At 37.7% G+C, this 25,319-nt stretch overlaps 1 protein-coding gene across 1 annotated transcript in view; it reads left to right on the forward strand.

Annotated features, from left to right (window-relative positions):
• LOC139769560 (dopamine receptor 1-like) overlaps positions 1-25,319 on the forward strand; it is a 145,777-nt gene that overhangs the window by 18,919 nt on the left and 101,539 nt on the right. The window lies entirely within an intron of this gene.

The raw sequence follows: 25,319 nt of genomic DNA on the forward strand, positions 1-25,319 counted from the left end.
GTCCCATGCATGATGTATTGGATCTCGGAACTGAGGTATATAATCTCGCTTGCGCATCAGACGCGAATATCTAGCAATTTTCAGTATACCTTTCGTGGAAATGTATACCTTTTATGACATGATAAAACTCGCAGATGAGAAAAATTGCATCAAAGATTTTTAGAGAAAAAAAGAAAGAAAGAAAGAGAAAGAGAAAGGAATGGAAATATAAAAACGTTATTCACAATAAATATGAAGAAGGTATTTGCGATAAATAATTTAGAATAACAAATAACATCATAATTTTGCTCGACTAAGCAACAGCTAAGTGATACAAAATTTAGAATAATGTTAAAATTAAGATTTTTGATACAAGAATAATAATTATATATGTATAGTTAGTAATTATATAAAATTATAAAGTAATAAAATTATTGTTATTATTCGTAAAGTAGGATTATTAATTCTTTTTACGTGATAAATGTTATCCTTTAAAATATTTCGTTTAAATTTCGAATATATGGATTATAATTGTCGAGTGATTAATGCATAAACCCCACGCTTTTCAATATTTAACACGCGTATTTATAAATAAAAAAAAGACACGTTTTTTTTACATTTATTATGCCAAGGGATAAATTCATTTTATGTTTGCATACGGTAATTCAATTTTTTTAATTACTTGTATATTTACATGAAAATTTACCGTTATACATACAGGAATAAATGTTTCATAATTTTTTAATTACTGTAAATTTAATTAAATTTTTCTAACAACGGTACTGTAATTAATTAATGTATGATTCATATGTTTAATAAAAACATTGAGACTATTAGTAAGTTGATTAGACTCATTAAAGCTAGTTATGAGTTTTTTTTAGAGTAATTCACACGGTCCGGAATTAACTATTATTCTAATTATCAAAATTATAAATGACTTTATAAATTTATTATGAAAGAAAAGAATGAGTATAAGATTATTTCGTATTGAAAGCTTATACACTGTCAAAAATAGAAATATTAATGTTCATTTTTTTGCTTAATATTTTCCTATAAAAACTAGATTGTATTAATTGGAGACTTACGAAAGTATTGTATCAGTATCGGGAAGCATCTTCTGATTCTTGATATCCAAAATATCCACAGCGCGGATAGATCTCCTTCCGAGAGTTAATTTTTGCGAAGGGCCATCTCAGCTTTAGGGTGACCTCGGATCATACGATCCGGGATTTTCACAGCGAGCACACGTTCACAGTATCGCAGACTCGTTACGCGAAATCGAACACGTTCGCACTTACTTAAGACCGGTACTCGCCATCAGGCTTGCGACGGCGATCCGTGTTTTTGCTGGTGAATTTCGGATGATACGACATGTCGGCCGCGAATGCGAGTAAGTCATCGTTCGTCTTGGAGGATACGTAAGGTCCCGGTTTGGAGATTGGTGGTGGAAGAGAAGAGTGGAGGTTCTCTCTCGTGAGGACCGAACGACGACTCTTGCGAGATCATCAAGCACGTGGGATAAAGGAGAACGGGGAGTGAGGCAGAGTGCAGCATTGAGAGAAGAGGCGGTCGGAGAAAGAGAGAGAGAGAGAGAGAGAGAGAGAGAGAGAGAGAGAGAGAGAGAGAGAGAGAGAGAGAGAGAGAGAGAGAGAGAGAGAGAGAGAGAGAGAGAGAGACCTGCACAAAGCGAAAGACCACAAACGAAGTCTATGAATGAGTATGCGAGCGATAAAGAAAGCGACAGGAAGCGTGAAAGACCATATTGAAATGTAGATAGAAATGTAAACGCTAAGCAAAGGCTGAACAGAAGCCATCTGCTCTGCTTACGGTGATATCTGCGAAGCTGCGAGATACCGGAAGAAGGAGCCTTCTCTCGGCTGATGCAGGCAAAGGAAACGGAAGAGAAGGGAAAAGCGGCTGCGGGAGACAAATGACTTTGAATGTGAATCAGCATAAAGCAGCTGGCGTCGGTGACGCCAAGTGCGATGACGCGAAAGTACTCTTTGTACCTTTTTACGCGCAAACATCTCCTTGTTCTTGTTGACATTATGGAAAATTATTATTCGCGCGTGTACGGAGAATATTTTGATAACATTGTTAATGCGTCTTAGAGAACTAAAGTAACGTGTTTTAACGAGCTCGCGGCTACACGGCTTCTCTTCGTGAGGAAGAAGAGAGGACAGTCGTGAGGCAGTTGTTCAGAAAAGATATGATCCGCCTGGTTGGGGGGGAGGGAGGGGACAGGAAAGAGGAAGAAGCAGAAAAAAGGAGAAGAGAAAAGGGGGGAAAGACTGCCGGTCTACCGCTACCGAGACGGCGACCTACTGTCCTGCATACCGCTACTCCCGGTACAACTTGTGCCGCGAGGGGAGTCGGACGCGCGAAATACACCCGGTGGAAGAAAAAAAAAGAACCATAAACTTCCTTTTAACATGTGCTAGACAGGCCGGCGATTATTTAGCCGCGGATTTCCTTCCAATCGTCCGCGACCGATAGAGAGTTTACCGGAGAAATGTGATGTCGATTCGCTCTTCGTGCCGCACGATCCGCGAACTTTTCCCGCTAAATCACGTGTGTGTCGGCGCGCGCGGACCGCGCGGATGCTTTCTAACGAAAGGATGCTCTTCCGTCGCGGCGGTGTGTCGGACGGGTCTGAGTTTCAACGTGAACTTACGTTTCCTGCAGGCATTATCCCAGGACAATACAAAAAAAGGTTAACGAGCGGTTTTCTCCATCGTCGATTAAGCCACAGTTTAACTCGCGTTGTTCCTCTTTTCCCGATTTTCCCGGTTTTCGAGCGAGACATGAAATCGATTGAAGGAAGATTGACATTAACGGATATCGATGAAACTGGTTCTGTAAGGTGATGAAATTGTCATCCTTTGGAAAACAGAGTGAAAATGTAGAAAAGTTGATCTACATTCTAACTTTATTTACTGTGCATGCCGTACTAATAACGGAATTTGCATTTTCTCGTGAAGCGCTATTGCTAATTTGCTATTTATTAACACCATGTTCTCGCTCTTGATTTGTAGAAAATTTGTCACGTGCTCGCTAAATATTGTAAATGCATGCTTAAAATACAAAATAAATGAGTGCTCTATAAACAACGGACCTTCTGAACGAGAGAATACAGGATGAATACTCTCTCTCTCTCTCTCTCCTTCGCATAACCGAACATGTAATCACAATGCGCGTACGAATTTACGAAACAATAAACACCACGGATTATTCGATGCAGAGAACTGTGTGAATTCAGTAATACCGCCGAATATATATTGTCTCACTATTTCGCCCGCATTGTATGATTTTCGGATAAAAAAACTGTATCACACGCAACATAACTTACATCGCATTTAAATGTGCGCTATCATTTATACATTTTCATTTTTAATACTGATCCACTGCAGAGCGTTGTCCGTATTTGCATTGCAAATATTTTGTAAAAAAGCATTTGTAAAAGAAAGTCCTATAAATCATCGCGGTTTGAAACATCAATTTGGAAAATGTATTCAGCCGTCAAATTCACTGAAAACAGTTTGCAATCCCATGAATTGTTGCGGTACATGAGTTTGAAAAACGTCAATTTTGGAGATTTTATTCGTCGAGCGTCTGCATTCTGTCGAAACCACCGAAAACAGTTCGTGATCATGCAGGAAATTGTGTTATGCAATATCCAAAACGTTTTATTCCCCCGAAAACGATTTTTTAAACACTAGCGGTCGATTTTGTAAAAGAATAAATCAATTTCGAGCCATTTATTCGACCGAAGCCCACAAATGCAACTCGTCTGACGCGAAAAAGTCAATTAGCTTTCCAGGAGTGGATCGGTTCACGTACTCAATTTGTTAAAACCATCCTGGTTATGTTACACGCGTTGCCATCCTGTAAACCTGCATACCAGAAATTCGATGCATCTCGATTTCAACTTCTCTCGCGTTGCAACTTCTTTAATCTGAATTTCAATTTCGATCTAACTAGTTTCGTTTTCACAAGTTTTCCTCGTTTACGTGCTTATTTCTCTTTTCTGGGCTGTGACACGCGGCATTTCTAATTCTCCACACCGTATCACGTTATCGTTATATTTACATATCTTGCTAACTTTCACAAATTTTATTAGCGATGATTACATGCAGTACTATTTATATTATTTATAAGGTAAAAATTAAATAGCTGAGCTCTATCTTTTAAATATTCCTATATGTCGTGTTGCGTTATTGCGTGAATATTTTGCAAACAGCATTTTTTTTAACAAAAAAGAATATAAATATCCTTCGTATAGTATACTTATTTTTTTATTATTATTATGAAAACTGCTCTTTTTCAGACTCTGAGTACAAGCGCGGTATTCTGGTCTTACCGTTAAGCGTATAAATTGTATCTTTTGTGGGACTTCAGTTGAATAAAGATTATTGCACAGTACTCTTGCTCCCGCGTAATTTCTCAGAGTCATTCCATGAGGATCCGTAATCGAGGCAACGGTAATAGTTATACCGTAGGTTGCATACTGGTGCACAAATGTACACAGATTAAATTACATAATTGTGTAATACTAACCGCAGATAACTTTTACATTTCTCCGCACGAGTATGCCGTGTTACAGCGCTTTATTTTTTTATCCGATTTTTTCGTGTAAATTAATTTAGCAAGCCACGCAATGAAACGAAAGACGAATCCTTATGAGATTCTCGTTGATTATAGAGAACGTGAAACCGACAGAAAATTTAATTTTAGAAATTCAGCGAACATAATTTATACATGTATAAAAATATATTGTCAGGTTAAATTCGTTTTGTGCTGAATGCAATGTTCAAGAAAAAACGGTATATCTATAACGATAAATTACACTTTAAATATAAACTTATAATAAAGAGCGTTTTCCAGCAAGTGACACGGATGACACAGTGAATCATTTCATCCTTGTTTAACATTTGCAAACAAGGATGGAATGATTCACTGTGTTACACTGTGTCATCTGTGTCCCTTGTTGGAAAACGCCCGAAATCATCGATTTCCCGAGGACATTTTTGAAATTAAATAATAAGCATTTTCTAAATATTTTCTAAATTATTATATTTAAATTATTGACTGATATCGTCTACACTTCTACAGACTCAGTGATAAAAATAATATAAAATTTCGCAAAATGTGGTCTACACGGGATGAGCTTTTATTGGTTTCACTGTAATATATTTTCAACGGATATTTATTATAACATTTTACAGATATTAATACCAACAGCATTACGATTCATTTAAATAATACAAATTGTACTCGCTTTTTGCATTTAAGCAGTCGCGAATATGATGAATTACGTGTTTGACTTTAATTTCAAAAATGAAATGAATAGAACGAAATTTTACATTTAATTCATAATTCATAATTAAATAATGTTTAATTCACGCTTCCTAGTTTTCCAAGATCAATCTCGTTTGAGGATGTTTTCAGTTGTCATCAAGATACAAGCGATAGATTGTTGTTATTCATTAATGTTAATTCGGTCTTGCTAATCATTACATCAGTTTAGCTTCGACATTAAGTTAGTACAGTATTATACATGTGTATAAAAATATGTTTTTTTAATTCCCTTTTATCTTAGAATTTCTCACTAAGATGATTATATCTCGATGGGTTCCAATCACAAAAGTGGAAAGTTTTTTTATTTTATGATTATTTTCTAATTTCTATGATCGAGATTATTGCTATCATTGCAACCATTAAAGCGTAACGAGATTTGATTACTCGAAAAGCGATATTCCGCGATAGCGTGTCGATTCTACTGCGAAGGTGTGATTAATAGATTTTTCGTGATGGACTTTTAATCTATGTTATTTCACGACGATTTGGACGGAAACGTTATTTCCAGTGGTAACGTTTTATTCGTTACCACTGGAAGCTTAATTGCAATTTTCGCACCGAAATAAAAGTCTCGCGTGGATGCGCGCTTCGACAAGATACATTTGCACGTGCGTGCGATTAGCTTTCTGTTCATGCGATTACTCCAGTTGATCGTAATCGACGGAATAGATTGTAACGCAGTTAACTACATCGCGACAGGCTGGGATCAGTAGCGCAAAGTTTGTAATACGAGTTTTCTTCGTAGGCGGTGTATAGAGAAATTTCGACCTAATTTTCGCGGCGATAATTCAATATCGACGCGACAATTTTTTTTATTTCCTAATTGATTTTAATTGTTTGTTTATCATACAGATACTAATTTATCAACAAGCTATGCTCAGTTCGTAAATCTCGCCGTATTTTAAACGTTTTGTACAATTATTTAACATTTCGTGTTTCTGCATCGCTATAAAATGCTCGAAGGGTAATGTGTTATTTGTAATTTAAATTGCTGAGTTTATCGCGGAAATGGTATCCGAGTATATTGCAGCTACAAAATTGTTAATTGAAAATTATTTCATAATATACGAGGTCCAAAAAAGCTGAATTGCGCGTTATTTAAACGTAACTTCATCGTGAATAATTATCTAAAATTAAAATCAATTTTTGGTCGTTTGCCACGTGAGACATGATATAACATATTGTTGTGATCACGATAATTGTTGTATAATAGGTCTGTGGATAAACCGGTGTTTATTACAGAGAAACAATATTAACCTGACAATAACCTAATTTTGCCTACTCTGAAAGTTTAATTGTTGCAAGTCGCTGCACTCGTGGATGTAATTAATAAGCTTCCGCGCTCGGATGCATCCCTGTCATCTCTTGGGATTTTCTGGTACAAAGGGTGAAATGGTTTGTAATAACTGCGGAATTAAATTTACGGACGCTGAAAATGGAACAGTGCTGACTCCTTATCTTCCTATTTATCCACGCGAACTGCGGATTTGCGTTGGATATTATTACAGAATTTGTTGTTTTGTTGAAATAATAAATTCCACAAATATGTAATTTTCCAACTGCATTATCCAGTGCTGTTCGTACCTCACATTGAGATTAAAGTTATGATAACTTTAGTTTATAAAGAACAGTAAGTAAGAACTTGTTTTGTTTTATAATAACGTCTTACATTATCACAAAGAAAGTTTTAGATTGATTTAGATTTTTTAAATAAATTGCTTCGCTTATTATATGGATACACATTGTATATATAATATATATCCACAAATTTTTTCGAAATTTTTACAGACTTTGATCCGTGGAGCGGACCGCGTTTTAATTTACTATTACAATATTATTAAAATGCTTAATAACCATGTCACGTGCAGAAATTGTATTTGCGATACAAATAGAATTCAAAGGCGGCACTGAAATTAAATCACTCCCCTGAAAATTACTACGGGCTGTATGAACTTATCACGACATAACCGATACAATTGTCGCGAAGGGAACAATTTTTGCCGACCTCAATTCAAGAACATTGCCGCGTTGCATGTGTGTAAGTGATTTAATGTGGATGTACCTGCTTGTTCCAATTAAGGCGTCCATCGGACAAATATGTGTCACGGGTCATCGATATAAAACCAGGACGATGAGCAAACACAGTAGATCAACGAGCCGGCTTGAGAAAGATTACTGTATACAAAGATGATTATTTTGCCAGCTCCCTTTGTCTAATGGCACATATGTCAGTTTTTATCTCATATAGACGGCGACCATTCGAAAATGAAACATTAGCACTTCGAACAATCGAGATATACCAAGTGACGAGGTTAATCTTCACGGTTGCTCGAGTGCGGCTTCCTTTATCACTCCGTATTAATCTAACATGCCGACACCTCTGTCTCAAATTGTTCTTGGACGCGTCCCCGTTTTACAGATTCAAAGTATTCGTTGCTACTTCATTACTGCACGCGCCTTTGTAATAAAGCACTCATACAAATTACAATTTCGCTTTGCTCTACACGTAGATGAAGACGAATCGCTGGCCTAGAAAGAATGTCTCATCGCTATAGCGTTACGAAATAAGTTTGTGTTTGTAGGCCTTTAAAAAAGTGCGATTTTAATTCTGAAATAGCGAGGTTTTTATATGGAGGAGTAAAATAAAGTGCAAGTTTCGGGTTAGATCCTAATTCGGATCAGCAAATTTGAAATGCCTCTCTAGCCGATTGTACCTATCATATGTGGATTTTGTTCACTAATTGTCTACAGCTATAAGGGATAGCTATAGACGTAAGCGAGAAAAATCCACATATGATAAATTATACAGTCGGCTAGAGAGAAATTTCAAATTTGCTGATCCGAAATATGCACTTTACCCTATAACGATACGAATACTTTACGAAAATGCCTGACATCGACATTTATATTAGTCATATAAAGCTAAGCGTTTTAGCATTCACGCGTATATACGAACATGAAATATTTCTCGAGATAGTTTCGACATCATCTTATATTCAATGTGGACTAGCTCAGCGCACTTTATATCTAGCTAGAGGTACGAATGAAAGTTCTGAAAGTCATAGAGAAACAACTTTGAGCGCTTCCGACGCGTGCAATTGCAATGGTAGACTTAGGACTGCCATATGTCGCACGTGTTAGCCGTGATGCTAGTAACAGTTAGTCATTTTCGCGCTCGCGTGAATTCTGCTCGAAGTGATCACGTTCGTCGTCTCGTATTAATTTGACGTTACGTGCAGAGAAAGAGAAAGAGAGAGACGAGAAATCTCTTCGTTGTCGGTCCTTCGTCAAACACACGTTAGGTTTGCGCGAAGTGCGATCGGCACGCAAGTTACAGCTGCTTTTCACGCGGGATTACCGCACGTCCACATATAGCGTAGCGTCTGCACCGTAATTTGCGTGGAATGCACACGAGGAGAAACATGTTGCGTATCCGATCCGACGGAATCGTTTTCAATACCCGTTACACGCCGCCAATGCTCATCGTTTGTGTGTCGACGTTGTCCTGTTCGCGTCGTCGAATTGCGAATTTCGAATTCGTAATGACGCGACGTCTTGATGAGGGAAATTAATGCTAGTTGTTAAAGAGATATGCTACTTGGATTAAATACTTATTCGTACTATTTCGACGCTAGAAACGCGGCATCGTAATCTCTCCGATATATAAATTATATTCTTATACAAAGATATATGTCAGAAAAAAGTATTTCTATTTGTTATATTTTTAAAATTATTATAAATGTAAAAAAGTTATTTAAACAAAATGTCACGATTATTTTTACTATTTTTTTTGCGAATTTACAAATCCTGGAGACACTATTTTCAACACTTTAAATTTGATATTTTTCGTATTTGTACTTTTATAAGAACATCATTCGTTGAGGAAATTTGTTTGCTACCAAAGTCGCCGAGATATGCAGCTAACTCTAGCAAATCATTTTAAATATATCGTTTTGTTGGACTTTAGATCAAACTTCAGATATCTATTATGTATATGACATGTAGTATTATATATATTCTGTAGAACATCTTCCTATAATTAAATGTTATACTTTTCTTGATAAGTGCTTTAAATAATATTCTAAATTAGTAAATCTATTAAAGATTCGTCGTAAATTTAAGAATTTAAAGGGAATATAATTTTTAAAATCGTATGTCCTAAAATGAAACCTTATAAGAAGCTGAAGTAGCTATCAAATTGATACGCTTATATACCTATAAATATAGACAGAGGTTCCATCAACTATAGTATTCCAAGTTATATGTCTTCACAACCATACATGAAATTGGATTCCTATATTGGTATCTAGTCGAACGAGATACCGAGATCGAAATAAAATGGCTAATCTAAGCAAACGGATAAGAAAAAAGAATCAGGGATGAAGCGCTCGCGCGAGAAAAGCGGTCGATAAAAATCCATTTACAAATACCCGTGTATATGTATTTCGGAATGTATGTGTATTTTATGTGTGATTGATAAGTAGAAAAGAAGAAAAAAGGCTCTCAAGTTATCGATATGACTGGTATTATATGGTAGCGTATGTCGCGCGATGCAGCGACCATTTGCGAAGATGGTTCCACTTATCTGCAATGTAGCCCCGTTGCCTTGATGTCTCATAAGATGCCTCTCCTTCTCTTTCATTCTCGCCACTACTTCTTACGTATCCATCGAGATATCTTGGCTTGATTGTACGTTCTGGCATCTTCAAGTCATTGAAATTTGATCGAGATTGCATTACTCTTGGCGCGCCGCGTCATTATCTTTCGACTGGCCTGAACGATCGAGCGGTGAAGCGGCGCGGCGCACGACTTTCTCCGTGAAACTTTAAAACATGCCCGAACACGGCACAGCCTTATCCGATTCGTTTGCGGAGAATTTGTCGGAATTTTTCGTCCGTCGAGAATTGCCAACGTATATTTGCATGCGTCGGGAATGCGATAATGATCACGATGAAATCAATGCTCTGGAAAGATGCCAATCGATTTGCTGCAACGATGCTGCAACATCTGTCAATAAAGATATTAACTCTAGTATACCTTTAAAAAGACGAACGTAAAACAATATATCTCTAAATATGGAAAAATACATAAACAAAAATAAGGAAAAAACATTAGATCATAATATTATTAATAAATAATATTTAATTAAGCATTTTTCTTGATTAATTAGCGTTTATCATATAGCAATATTATTAAAATGATCTCTTACATATCATTGCTTTACAACTTTACATAATTGACATGTATAACGTAATTAATTTACTTAAATAATTTATCTGAATTTTTTAAACTTAATAAATTTTATAAAAGCTATTTTATATACCTTTCTCTTGCGTTGACGATTAGAACACTGTTTTTTAAAATAATTTTTATTGTTTTTTTATTGTTAAAATAATTTTTTGTTTATATGCCCGAAAAAGGCAGCAGAAATAATTTAATTCTTCATTAATATATAAAAGTCGGATATTTTAAATACACTTTACAAATGCATGTTTTAGAGTATTAGATAGCCATTTGGACATTATTTCCTCGTCCAATATATAATCATTTCGAGCTCGATACGTACAATAATTAACATTGCATCTCAACAATGGTTTATACGTCATGTCAGTTTACTGATATGTTAATTTGTGAGCGCTTAATTAATACAATACGAAAGTAATCCCGTTAGATCGCTTGTAATCGCGTATAACAGCGTAACGCATCGAGCCATATCTCGATGAAGCAAACTCGATACTCGTGGCTTGAACGAGAACGCTCGATAAACGAGACCGTGTGTATTTCGCCGGCATTAAATCCGCAGGGTAACAAGCGCAATCCCTTGCACTCGCTCTGGTTAACCCGAATTTGATTAACACGGGGGAATGCAAATTGCAGCGTACAAGTGATCAAGACGGGTGCTTATAATTTACTGCGAAACAAGCGGGGAATCCACGTGCGGAAGGATAGCAAAAAAGAAGTGACACAGTTATTACAGGTACTTGACGCATCTCACCGATCTCCAGCTTTCTCTCAATTATAGGTTTTCCGATGAATCTGGAGCCAGGCTTTTTTTCTCTTGTAATCTGACAAGACGTCATTTTTTTTAACCTGATATGAAAATCTGACGTTTTATGTTTGTTCGAAAAAATTATATATATTTTCTGTTGAATTTGCAATGTACCATTTCGACCGTATTTATTTTTTAACTGTGTCTACAAATATTTTGACACGTGTATCCTGTATTTTTAAGGATGTATGTCCGTTCAGTCAAAATAGAGGGATGAAGCTGAAATTTACCGAGATTGTGCACTTATATATCCCAAAAACCTGTGTTAAATTTGCGATCGATTGTCTGACCCGTTTCTGAGATATCTGCTTTAAAAGTTACAGAAATTGTATATATCTATATATATATATATATATATATATATAGATATATACTTCCCATGTAAATAACATAATATGTATCTCTGCTCCTGTACAGTAAAAATGAATGAAATTTTTATGGTATACTTCTATGACATCGAGAATTGCAATTACGGTTTTTTAAGTTTTTCTGTTAATATTTTTTTTTCAATTTTTTAATGATTTATTTAAACAATATCAAGTACAAAAATGGGAAAAATTGTGATTTTTACGCTTTTTCTGTCCCAATGATAACATGTTGTTTATGAATAATTTCTGAGACTAGCTTTACACTGTTTAATCAAGAAAACAAAATTATACTACATATAGCTATAGGTAAAACATCCTTAATATAAAGTTAACATGTGTTTACTGAATTTGATTCAGCATGTAAATTATTTGTATATATATTATTTATATATATATTATTTATATATATATATATAATATAAAATGTTGACTTTCTGAAAGACACTTCGCAGTATTCATTACATGGCTTTGTAACAAAGACATCAGAAATACAGGAAATAAGACTAGCAGCTGTGCTAGAAAGCTTCCCAAAAAACTTGTAGATACGGTCGTAAATGCATTATGCAGTACACTGGAAATGTTCGAAAAAGCTCACCGGTGAAAATGAAGAGCGACGCGAGCTAGACATTAATTCCGTCGTTATGCATTCGGCGTGCCCAACGGACTTTTGAATATTTACGCTCTGGCATACACATTTAACTGCGAATGGACGGCGACGTGGGTAGTGAACGTGTAAATCACGAGCGAAGTCTTGCAGAGAAGCCGAAATTGTGAAGTACGTACTTTTTGCCGAACGTCCGTGCGATCTTTGAACCGGAAATTTTCGAGAGAGGATCGGTGATAGCCCGGTGATAGCGATTCGAAGTTTTGTCAAATGGTTCGCTGCGTACGAACTATTTGAGAGTCAGAATGGATAGCGTTTATTATACAGTCCCGAGTATTTGTGCGACGTTTACAAGTTGTTTGAAAATATTTCATAATAGTTCAAAAATTATATATATATATATATAATATTCTAAAAATATTTCATAATCCTCGCATGCACAAATTATTAGATTTTAAAGAAGAATATTAAATACAGATATTAAATAGATGTTTAAAGAAGAATATATTAAATACAATTAAGTGAAACATATTTCCAGCTTATTGTTAGTAAACTGTGCGTCGATTCTTTGTCGAACTTAAAACACAGTTTTTTCATTGAAACGTAAAATTTCCTACCCCTTATTTAGCAATTTTTAATTAACGGCAATAATAAAGCTAATATAATAATATAAATGATATATTTGATTTAATGTATTTGATCGAAGAATTATTTGTAAGATTATTAAAAATTGTGAGGGCAACTACTTAACATATATAATAATATCGTGTCTGCTCTTTTTATAATATGTAAGAGCTGTGCAATTATCATACATATTATAGAATTCTAAAGCCGGCTTATATATAGAAAATAGGAAATGAGAACTTGGCAAACGCGCTGGCAGATTTTTCATCATCCATCATTACGTTTGGCACGCAGGGTGAGTTTGATTCGTGGCCACGTACAATGCTAAGATATATCGATTTCTCAATTTTCCGTGCACGCGAGACAGCTGCGGAATTTGCTTTAAACGAAAGCAAGGGGTGAATATTTTTAAAAACCGCGACCGTAAGTTAAGCACGCTGTACAGAGAGAAACGCACAGATAATATTGATTTTTTAGTTATGTATAGATACTGGTTGCAGTAAATGCTGTCGGGGTCTTTGTTACCGTTAAAGACGCGGCCCCGCCTATATGTACATATAAATATTTTTCAAAGCAAGCCGTAAGTTAGCGCACCAGGACGGTGTACTTTACTTTCATCCTTTTTATGTCGTTGATAATTCGAACAGATGCCACGAACAATTATATGCGTCCCCTGCGATTGATAGCGCCTACTTGTTATTCCTAGTTATCTGAGTCTCACCCTCGTATATTTGAGATGTTACAACTGCTATTTTTCTCCTGTTTCCTCTTGAATTTTGATTTTTTTATATGAGCCACATAAATTTTATATTTCACCACATGTTTTTGAGTTAAATATTGTAACAAAAATATCTTTAAAGTTTTGCTTCAAAGATTAATGAGATGTAGTATTTTATACTTTGCAGTATTAGTCAATATAAAAAAAGGATATTGCGACGCTTTGAATAAGATTTCGTAAGGTAACGTCAAATCTCTCGAATCTCGCAGTGATATGCACAACACTGTGTGTGTATCTGTATTGAGTTTTGATCAATTAAGTAAGCATATGGCTACAGACGCGAATTGATCGGTTACTGACGGCGTATATAATAGATGAAAGGTCCAATTGTAACACTAGGCAAGGGTATTGATAGCTTAGAAACTGTTTATATAGGGTAAGGAGGGGCTATTTGAGTCAGTTAAAGAAGAAATCAAATACAGAATTTTCAAGACAGAAAGAAACTTTTCAATTTTTAGGGTAGAGAGGGGTTTTTTAGTCATGTACCGGGCTTTTTGGCTTTTTGTCTCGAAAATTATTTATCAAATTTTTTCTTCAATTGACTCAAATAGTCCCTGCCTACCCTATACTACAAGTATGAAAATGTGTGTGAATTATTTTAAGATTTAGATGTGTATTTGCGCGTACACCGTGCTCTGTCCCTGTTCCTAGTCTTCAAAACTTTAAGGGCCATTGACCGTTCTGTCGAGCATCCAATTCATCAACGAAACAATCATTCAAACTTATCTCCTCGAGTTATCGGGGCAAGTGATTGCATCGTTAACGTAAATCGAAAAGTTTGGATGTAATGCCTTTGACGTCATCAAATAAAATACTTATTTCTCTATTCTGCTTATATAAAATCATTGTTAGATTAATGTTAAATTAAATAAAATTAATATTTTTCGGTTTATGTGCACGACTAATCTTTTTTAAAAAGTTTTATTTTGGAGATTAATGCAAGCTTTAAGTTTCTTCAATTTTAAAAATTGGCAAAAATAGGAAATATGAAAATGTGGGCGTGTTCGCGAAGTAATATGATCGTATTTTTACTTCGCAGTATACTCTGCGCTGAAATATTCAACAATAACAAATACATGACACATTCGTAACAATGTACTGCCGTACAATATGTCTATTATTCGAGTCGGTGCACTTGTTTGGTCACGTATATTTCTTGGATATGTATGCACGGTATGCATAAATACGTGATCGCCGTGTTTTCTTGATCTTAGATATACCTACATGAATTCCATCTTCTGGATTTCTTCTTTTGCGACGGGATTTTAAAAAATCGTAAAAGCTTTAAAATCAAGTCTCGAAGATTGTCTTGGTGATGAATAATCGGAAAAGTCGCGAATATTTTATTCCGAGAAATGTATCACATTACAGAGATGAGAAGGATAAATTTCAATGATAACAGCAGACGTATTCTTGGCAGTGAGAATTCCCCCTCTCTCCCTAATGCATTAATCACTGGAAACGAGAGTATTACTTGTTGTCTAACGTTTAGCGCGTAAAAGTACGGCGAACTATCGCTCTTCTCAAAGGCAATTTATGCATATTATCTCATTTTCAACATCTCATAATTTCAAGAATTCTTAAGCGTCATAATTTTCAGCAAAATTAATGACATCTCGAAAAGTCTTGAACTACATCTATTATTTTCGAATTTTGTAGCAAAGTTTATTTCCATTTATTATGCGGTAACCTAAAATTTAATTGATACGATTATTAATGATGATAATTATATGATTAACAAATGTATTTGTTTGACTCGTTAATATACAATTGTAGTTACAATTCGATGGCCAGTGCGAATCTGGAGCGCGATTGTGCGCGTGATAAATCAAATTTTATAGTACAAATAATTACAATGTGATTGGGATTTCCAAATCTAGTATTTTTTTTCTGTTGATAAAAAAAGAATATCGATAGAATTCATCTTTTACTGAAATAGCTTGGCTGGATATTCGGAAAAATCGCGGGTAAATTTTACATATCGATATCTGTAAACCGTTACATCTCTAAGCAAAGATTCAGTGACATTCCTATATCAAACGTCATGTCGGCAGAGCGCGTTTTACGCGACACGGACATGTTTAATCTTCTGAAGTAATAGCACTGCAGGATTATATTCCTGACATATCGCGACGTCAAATAAAATGCGTTTTAGCTGTGCAGTAGCGCAGTTTCAGGTGTTTGCGCTATTTGTTACACGGAAATGCGCAGAAACAGTATTACAATTCGCGTGATTGACGATTCCAGCTGCCGCGTTTACTTTTCATTTTCAATCCCTTATGATTTCTACGCCCTCTCTCTCTCTCTCTCTCTCTCTCTCTCTTTCTTGCTCGTCTGAGACCTGCAGAAATAGGTTGCAAAGCGAAGCGAGGGGCACGTTATGTGTCGTGGACGAGGCTTCTGATCGATAGGGTCTAAACCGCCCCTACCAGGTAGCCCCATACTAACGCTATTCACACCATAACCCACACATACACACCGTGTTTACCAACACTCTCGCGTTGGTGTGCATAATGCGACATACATAAATATACAAGGGGCAGCAGGAGGATATCGGTGTAACCAGCGACGAGAAAGCGCGCAACTCGTGTTTGCCGACGTGAACTCGCAAAACGATACACCTGTCAATACCTTCTGTACATAGTACGATCACTTCTTCTTTTCCCTTGCAAGCGGACATGCACAGCATTTCGTGTTCTCCACGACCGCTTTTCGGGTTAAATGCAGAGTTTTGCATTAATTTTATACGGAAACATCAATTTTTTTCTTATATTTTTGTTGAGAAAAATCCACTCTACCGTGCGTAATATAACGACGAGGCTTGTTCGAGCCATGAAACATTACTCGGATAAATCAGCTGGAGATTATGTCGGATGCTTTGTTGAAGTTTCCTTTTGTTTCCTCAAACGAGGAAACATGAGTTACGCTATTGTTCCGCGGAACGACTCATTTTACGAGGATGGAAAACACGAAAAATTGGCGAGGTAAATTCAAACGGATTGCGATCGAGGATGTTTCTCCACACTCAACTATTTCCCTCGTCCTACATAGATGATGAATAAGCGACATATGTGACAATCTTATTCAAATATAGAGATGAGATCATATCGCGAAATTTTGTCGACGTCGTCGCGGAACGTCAACAAATTTCTTCCTTTTGACGTCTTATTTCCGCGTGGGGATTCGGTCTTTCTTCCTTCACGTTTTCGCGACGAGATCACGTTCCGTCGAGATGTAGCCTGCTTTCTATTGAGAATCTCTACGCGCGATGTCGCTTAGTCGCGTATCTCAGCGCAGTTTAACATTCTCGGTGGTTTAATTGCTTCTAATTTAGCATACATTTGCCCAACAATTCTGACGAATTCCTTTTGTCTACTTTTGTCAATGGCACAGAGAGTTTATTCTCCTGGTGCATCGCATGTTAAACACACGTACGTGTATATACGTGTGTTACACATACGGTTGTCTTCCGAAGAGAGTACGTAGTTCTCTGCGAAGTTCCCTTCATATAGTCAATATTTATCTACCTAGTGCTAATACGATGTAGATAACCCAGTTCGAAGGTAATCACATATAAAGCGAAAGCCAACGAACTGTGCGGAGAATGCTTATGATCTCGTAATGATGCGTATAGATTAGTCATAAATACGTGGGCAATCGATATAAATACGGGCATAAAGACTGCGGACTAATTAAACGTAATTTCACGCGTAATTTCTTTTATGATTGCTGTCGCTCGCGTATATTTCCTTAATTATCTCTTTTTAAATCGCATTACTTAATCATGACAAACACTCTCAAAGGAAATTTAAAAAATGACTATTTCTAATAATTTTATACATTTTACATTCGCTTAATGGAACTTTGTGAATCACAATCAAGTTTTGTTTTGTACTAAGAAAAAGATTTACGTCTTATTATTAGTATTTATTCCCTTTTGCAGCAGCACAGGCATGTTTTGCTTACTTCGTGCTTATTTCGTATCACAGTTTTTCTGAAAACTCGTGTTTATGCAACACATTTCGAATTTATGTCGAGGAACCAGCAACCTCGCGGAAATATAAATCCTTATTCCGCGGCATCCCGAAGTGCGCGTTCGAGTTTTTTGTTTCCGACAGGTTTATCCTCGCGAGCTAAATCCATACCGGCTAGACGAGCAACGTCGTCTACTGACGTTCCGAGAAGCTAAGAGAATCGTTCCAAGTGTATGTATATTAGATCAAAATGCGGAATTGATTAATCGGACGCGACGTATCCAGCATCGATCGCGGCCAAGCAACGTTTTCATCTTCGCCGCGGGGCGAATTCGCTCGCTCCATTCATACCGCGCATATTTCCTGCGCTATCTCGCCTCAGGAGCATGCGTAATTACGAGGCCACCTCCGTGCATTCAGAGTTTAACCTGCCTGCTGCTGGCGGCATTATAAGCCGGTATAATATTGGCAACCTCGTTCCGAATCAAGGCGGCGGTTCGGTCGGCGAACAGGACCAATCGAGAACGTTTGCGGTCGGTGAATGACTGAGTCGAACGGTGCGCTTGTCAAAGCGCACACCCGATATATAAACATCGCCGTGTATGTACGTATATACGTGCATGCGTTGCACGTTTGTGTGTGTGTGTGTGTGTGTGTGTGTGTGTTTTGTGTGTATGCCAACACCGGCGCGCGACAACGCGTGCATATACACGTGCGCCTAGGGCGATGGTTACGAGGGATACCTCGCCGTCCGACCGCGTCCGTCCGTTCCGCTATAGGCTATACAGGCGGGGTGTGACAGATTTCACGGGACGACGAGCTAACGAAAAACTAGTCGGCTGTGAGGTGACGAGAGGGCAGAGACTACCATCCACCTTCCCCGTAACCGCGTCCCTCTTCTTCCCTCGACACCCTCACCACCTCTCTCCCTCCCCCCAGGACACCCCTCTCGCTGACAGCCGCACCCGGTCGCTTTTATCCGACATTCCAACCACCGCCGGCTGCCACGAGCCAGACGCTCGAAGTATCCGGCCGGAGAAATATCGCCCGGCTCTATCACAGGCCTGCAACTGTTGCCTTGGTCGTGGTCGAGATCTTCGAGTGAGTTATTATCGGATCGCAGTGCGAGCGCGCTTTCATGGGACTTCCCTACTCTCCCTCCCTTTTTTTAATGTATGAACATTGATTTTGATGTATCAGGGATACTGATGGGAGACGCGGGATCATTCGACTAGCATTTTTCTGTGTCTATATTACACACTAGCGAAATATTCTTATTATTTTAATTGCGATCTCCCCGACGCTTTCCCTGACTAAACGTTATCTCAGATAAAATCGCACATCGAATAAACCAACAAAGTAGAATGAAAATCCGAGAGAACGGCGACACGAAAGAGAAACCGGCGACATTTATTACGGCACGATCGTGCAATCATTTCAGATAAATACGGGTGACACTGATCCGGTTATTTATATGACGAATAGTAAGATAAACTGAATGTCAAGAATTTGACGGGAGTTTCTTAACTCTACCCGAGGGGATTTAGCAGGGTCCTCGTTAAATCTTTCGTCCCTTTCTTAATTCCCTCTCTCGTCCGAGACCCCCCGCACGAGCTCGTTCTAATGAGGATCCTTGTTGCGCAGTAGAAAAAGGTGTCGACACGTTCGGGACACATCGTAAGCCGGCCTCTCGCTCGCAAGTAGTAAAGGCCTTTACGATCCGCCCGGTTCGGTAATTAGAGAAACGTCCGCGCGCTTCTCTCCGTCCGTTTTCTCTCAACGCTCGCGCCGTTTATTTTGTTTCGCCGAGTGGATTTGTTACAAGAGTCACGGCTGCTTACTCTCTGTGACAAGTTAAGATCGTTTAAAGTAGCTTTCAGTGGTGCGCAAAATGCAGACAGCTGTCCCGGCTTTCCATGCGTTTAACGTTATTCAATATTCAATGCGCTGACGTGCAATTTTGCACGGAGAATTCTATGGGCATTGGAGAGAAACGCGTACAATGTTCCTTTTGCGGTACGGATTGAATAGGAGAAACCGAGTTAAAATGTTCATACGCTTCACGTTATATTTAATCGAGTTAAATGTGCAATTTTTTACCATTCTTTTAGTTTACGTAGTTTTAGGTTACGTATATAGAACTGGAGCTGTACGTATATATACACATTTTTCTTTTTAAAAGAATGTTTTTACAAAGAAATGTGAGAAAATTGTTAAGCGGCCTTATCAGGAGTATGCAAGTATTCGTCCATTTTAAAATCAGGTGCTTTGATTCTTGAGTACTTTTGAGAGATCGGTATTTAGCGCGTTATATAGTGTCGTAGCATCTAACCGAACTGCGTTTAGTAGCAAGCAGGAATTTCGGTATGGCGGTTTGTCGTACAGGTGACAGCCGTTCGATCAACGTTCCGGGTCCCCAACACACGTAGAGCCCTTTGTACACGCAATAAGTCTATCGGGTGTCGTACGGGGGTGTCGTAGCGGTCTCCTGCGATTCAGATTCCGTGTGTCAATATGTAACTACATGAAATGAAGCGCCGCTTGATTTATTAATCGATACGTTATACCTGCCCCAGAATCTTGCACCATGGCAAACACGAACATGATTGAGTCCCGGGAAGATTGGGAATTATAATTGAAAGTGGTACGTCGTACGTGAAGAAATATGTGCATATACGCCCGCGCGGAGATATCTCTTTTTTATTTTATCACAAATAATACTAATGTTAAATAAAAATGCCGGAAGAAGATAATCAGCAACATTAATTTAAAAAATGCGTCTTCTTAAAGTCCACGCAAACCCGCGCGATTAAAAAATTCATTTAAATTTTTTAAAATTATTTTAGCGACGTTTACAATTTTGTTTCTCTGCATTTCAGCTTTTTTAATAAATTTATTAAATATCGTAATGTTCCTGTGAAATGTTTTACGCTTATTCATAATGTTTCGCAGCCTCACAGCCTCGAACGAGAGATCGATCGCTGTTCATCGACACTCGCGCCCATCGGGGAACACCTGTGCTCTTTATTTGCCGGAGGGAAAAGTTCGCGGACATATAATCTACGATCCGATTCATTTTCCCTCCTCATTCATTTCGCAACGCCCCGTTATCAGTCGGGCGGCAGCTCGCGACTTTCGTCGAGCGCATTATCGCTTCTCGCAGCGTGCACGCTTTGAAAAACTAAAAAATCGGCAGGGGGATCGTCGTAATTCCGCTGGGTGAGATTAGAGAGTCGCTGCCCGAGGGATTTTCCCGGAGGGGAGGGAGCTGCATGCCGCCCCGAGCGAGCGAGCCGAAGTTTGCACGAGTGCCTGCGACCCGTGTTCGCGTCCCGTGTTCGCGTTCTTCTTATCGACCATTCTCAAGCTCGTGTCCTCGACTGCATCTGGCATCCCTGTGCTTTTTCCTCCCCTTCCGCTTAGCTCGCGGCATAACTTTCGTAATTTCAGGATCGAGTCTGCTTCTCCATCGTGATCTCCTTGTCACAAATAGGGATCAGTCGTCTAACACGAGACGCGGGCAGTTTCGAGAGTTGGCCGCGTTGATTTAAACTTCGCAAACTAGTTTCCAAGTATAATTTGCGAAAATCGAGAACATTATAAAAATTAATAAACTGTTAAACATTTACTAGGAAAACTAGGAAAAAGCGTTTTTGTTCTTACGTTTGTATAACGTAAAATTAGTTTTGCATTAGAAATGGCATATATTGACTGAGTTGACTCTGGGATTACATGCTCGTCCGCTTGAAGCATATTTTCATAGCCGTAACATTTTTACAGCTGTCTGCTACATATCTTCGGTTTATATGGAAGAATTTTACGATATCCTCCGCGGCGTTTATATTCCTTTGGCATTTTATATTCGAATAAATTATCAAGATATTTTATAGCTTTAGAAGGATTATATGTTAGTAAAATATAATACCGATATCTGAAATGTCGCTTAATCGAGTTGCGACCATAAAGCGGAAGGTATCGATCTACATGACGAAAGCATTAAGATTTAATTGGAGAAAGCACGTGGAACGTAAAATTAAGCCATATACCAAGTCATCGTACTCGTGATGCGCTCTTTACTAAACCGCACGTGCTTTTTTAATCCCGCGGACGTCTGCTTTTAACAGCCACTAGAAAGCGCATTTCCCTATGGCGAGTTTCGGTTGTCTTTTACAACGACGGCCGCCAGTCGAGACCGGATAGCTGTGCCGTTATCTTGCGCTCGTATTTTTGCGAATTTTTGAAAAAGTACTCTAACGGTGTAGGATTAACCAAATGGAGATTGCGTGGTTGTGCTTACTTTATAGCACGGCATAGCTCGGAAAGCGTAAATATTATATCTAATATTTGCTTACGTAATTACCGTATCATAAAAAGTATTTATTTTCAAAGTGAATTACATATGTTCTTAATAATAATGCAAAGTGCATTATTTAGAATGAGAATTAGATTATATATTTTATATTAGATTATATATATTTTATATTTTATTATAATAACATTAATTAGAACTATTTATTTATTATGTATTTAATGCAATATTTTAGTATTTTTACTTCTCACTAGCGATTCAATTTGGCGTAGAATTATGTCGGGTGTCGAGACTACGAGTATTATGAACTGATCATTAACTCGGGCTTACCGCCTCGAAAAAACAGAATCAATTTTTCCTCGTCGTGTGATGCAGTTTACGCGGCGCTATTAAAAAAGTTATTCCGCGTACGGCAACATTGAATACGTGTCTGATCCCTCAACGTCCGGTAAAATCATATCACCTGAATATACTGAAATTTGGCTGGTTCGCTTCGCGAACGTTCTGATTAGCGCTTTGATTAGTGATTCGATTATACGTTGGTTGCATCGTTGGCGTCGCTGTCACGCAGCAGACTATGAATGTAAAATGCTAAAAAGGTATATTATACGTCGACGTTAAACACCGTTCGTGTTTAACGTCTTTAAAGTTCTTTCGCATCGTTATTTGCGTCTTTATCGATGTACTTAAGCGGATACGCTCGAAACGATGTTCTTTCGTTCTTCCCATTTCGCTGTACAGAGCGTTCGTACGCGGACCGTAACAGATACCTAGTTAGATGTTAAGTAAAGAAGCTCGAACAATTTAAAGTTTTTCCGGTAACTAGCGATGGTGCTATGTATATTACCTACTCGTGATTGAGCTCGTGCTAAAGCTATTGTCATGAAACGCGCCCTTTCTAAGGAAAGTCCGAAAGTCGTCCTAATGACATGGCTATACGGATCGGGTGAACATTTTTCTTCCCGTCCTGTTACGTTTATCCGGTTAGCTCGATTTTTCACAAGGGACGAGAAGCCAAAAAACGTCAATCGGAGATGGATGGGAGTTGCTTGAGATTGTGCTGGGTAATAACTTTTCGAGATAGCGCACACGCGCACAAAATCTAAATAACTTATGGTTACTAAAATAAAAACGGGTTTTCGTAAAAAGTGCATGGCGCAAAAGTCACTGGAAATAAGCTCTCTGTTAAGTACCGTACACTATATTCGTAATAATAAGTTGCGGTGAAATTGTATAATTGTTTGGCGCTTCTTTGCATTTCAACAATGAAAATACTAAATGGGCTTTTCAGCCCGCAAATTAGTTATTAGCTACAAACAGTAAAGAGGATTTTGAAATAAGCTCCGGAATAAAGGAGAAGCTTAACAATTTCAACGAAAGGCTGTGTATGGTCTTATATGTAATTTACGTTATGCCTCTCAAGTAACATATTAGAGAGATTTTAACGTATTAAAGACCGAGTAGCATGTAATCGAGCAATCATATAACATATTATTAAAGATTACCGAAAATTTCTAATTAATTTTAACCAATTATTGAATATTTTATTAAAGAACCTCGAGATATTATTTATTATATTTATGATTATCATTTATTACTATTATTAATATAGAGATATAAGATATTATCAAAAGTGACAGTTTATTTTGACTAAATATGGTAGTGCTCACACGACGTTTCGACATTTTGGTCTTTATGCCCTTATCAAGTGTAAATTGTAAATTGTAAAATCGATACAAGAATAATGTCTGGTTATGGAAATAAAATTATAAAAAAGGAACAAAAGTAAAGATCAATAAGTCATGATGAGTTTAAAATGGCTGTTCTACGAACATCTCAATAATTGTGAATTTTTGCCTAGAAAGTCAGATCTAAAAGCCGAAATAAATAACGATTAGAAAAACGAAAATGATTTTTATAATAAAAACGGAAATAATTTAAATTACGGAGTTACATATTACGTATGTCATCGAAAGTAAAACAGCTTCTTGCATAAGATATTATATGATCTTTATAAAACGATTGAATGTGAATAAAATAAATACATTTAAAACTCGTTTGAAACTATCTATAATTTTCGATAGAAAAAATAAAATTTTCAAGTTTTAAGGATGTATAAATACGTACCTACATATTGAGGCTACAAAAGAGAAATTGCATTAAGCTAGGTCGATTTTAGACTATCGACATAACTGACAATAAGTTTTAGTGCCTTGATATTAATACAGTCACTTCTTTTCAATGATATTTTATTTAGGGATAGTTTTATTTTATTTTTTGTCTATAGCGTGTTTGAAAGAGACTCTGTTGCGAAAGGTTACGAGAGGACGTGTGCTACGAAAAAGCACGTAATGGCATGAATAAAATCTCGAGGTCTCCGACCAGACGACCCAAGAGCCTCTTGGGTTGGCGGGCTGTCATATTGTAGACAACAATAGCTTGTGCTAGCCGATCCTCCTGCTTTACGATTATGGACAAACGCTGGTAAACGCATCGATAAAATTGTCCCGCAGGACACCCTCACGCTCGCTCGTTAATGTCCGTTATAGTGGCAGGGATAACGGTGATGATGCTGATGCTGCCGCTGTTACTGCCATCGAGCTGCGTGCCAGCCCCGGTACAGCATTCGCGACTCGACAAATACGATTACCCGCCCACCCTGGTGCTTAAGCCGGGCTGAATTCAGTAGTGCTTGTGGATACACAAACTTGCCCTAGATATCGGGATTCAACCTTTCGGCTTCCTCTCCCTCTCTTTTTCCCCTCCCCCCTCTCTCTCTATCTCTTTCTTGCCATGCGCTGCTGGGGCTCATCTCCATGAACAGCCCCTCCCGTCGTTGCAACCCTTCCGTATCAAACCTTTCGAAGCTCCCTCGAGTGCCGGCGATGTGCAGCTGGTTATCTCCCTCACTCTTGTACTCGCTCTTGTACTCTCCTCTCGCTGCTCCTTAAATCTGGTTTGCTTGATCGTCAATTATTATCTGCGAAAAGACCAATTTGCTCATGTTCCAGCCTTGGCCGCTCAATTACTCGCTACAGCATGTTAATTACCCGGTATAATCCCAGTGCGATGTCTGGTCTGCGATGTGACTGAGAAACGCGTTACGATAGGTATATGAACTCGATCGGGGAAATCTGACACGCATATTTGCCTGACTAATTGGACGCTTCAACACATAATTGATCATCTACTATCTCTTTTATTTGATATATCACTTCATTTATTTTCGAGCTATTGTTACCTTGTTAATTTATTATTTTGCACGTTCTATTTTGC

The sequence above is a fragment of the Temnothorax nylanderi genome, unplaced genomic scaffold, assembly GCF_030848795.1.
Source record: "Temnothorax nylanderi isolate EJ_2023f unplaced genomic scaffold, tnyl_v1.0 TNYL_tig0023_pilon, whole genome shotgun sequence".
In the NCBI taxonomy this organism is placed as follows: Eukaryota; Metazoa; Arthropoda; class Insecta; order Hymenoptera; family Formicidae; genus Temnothorax; species Temnothorax nylanderi.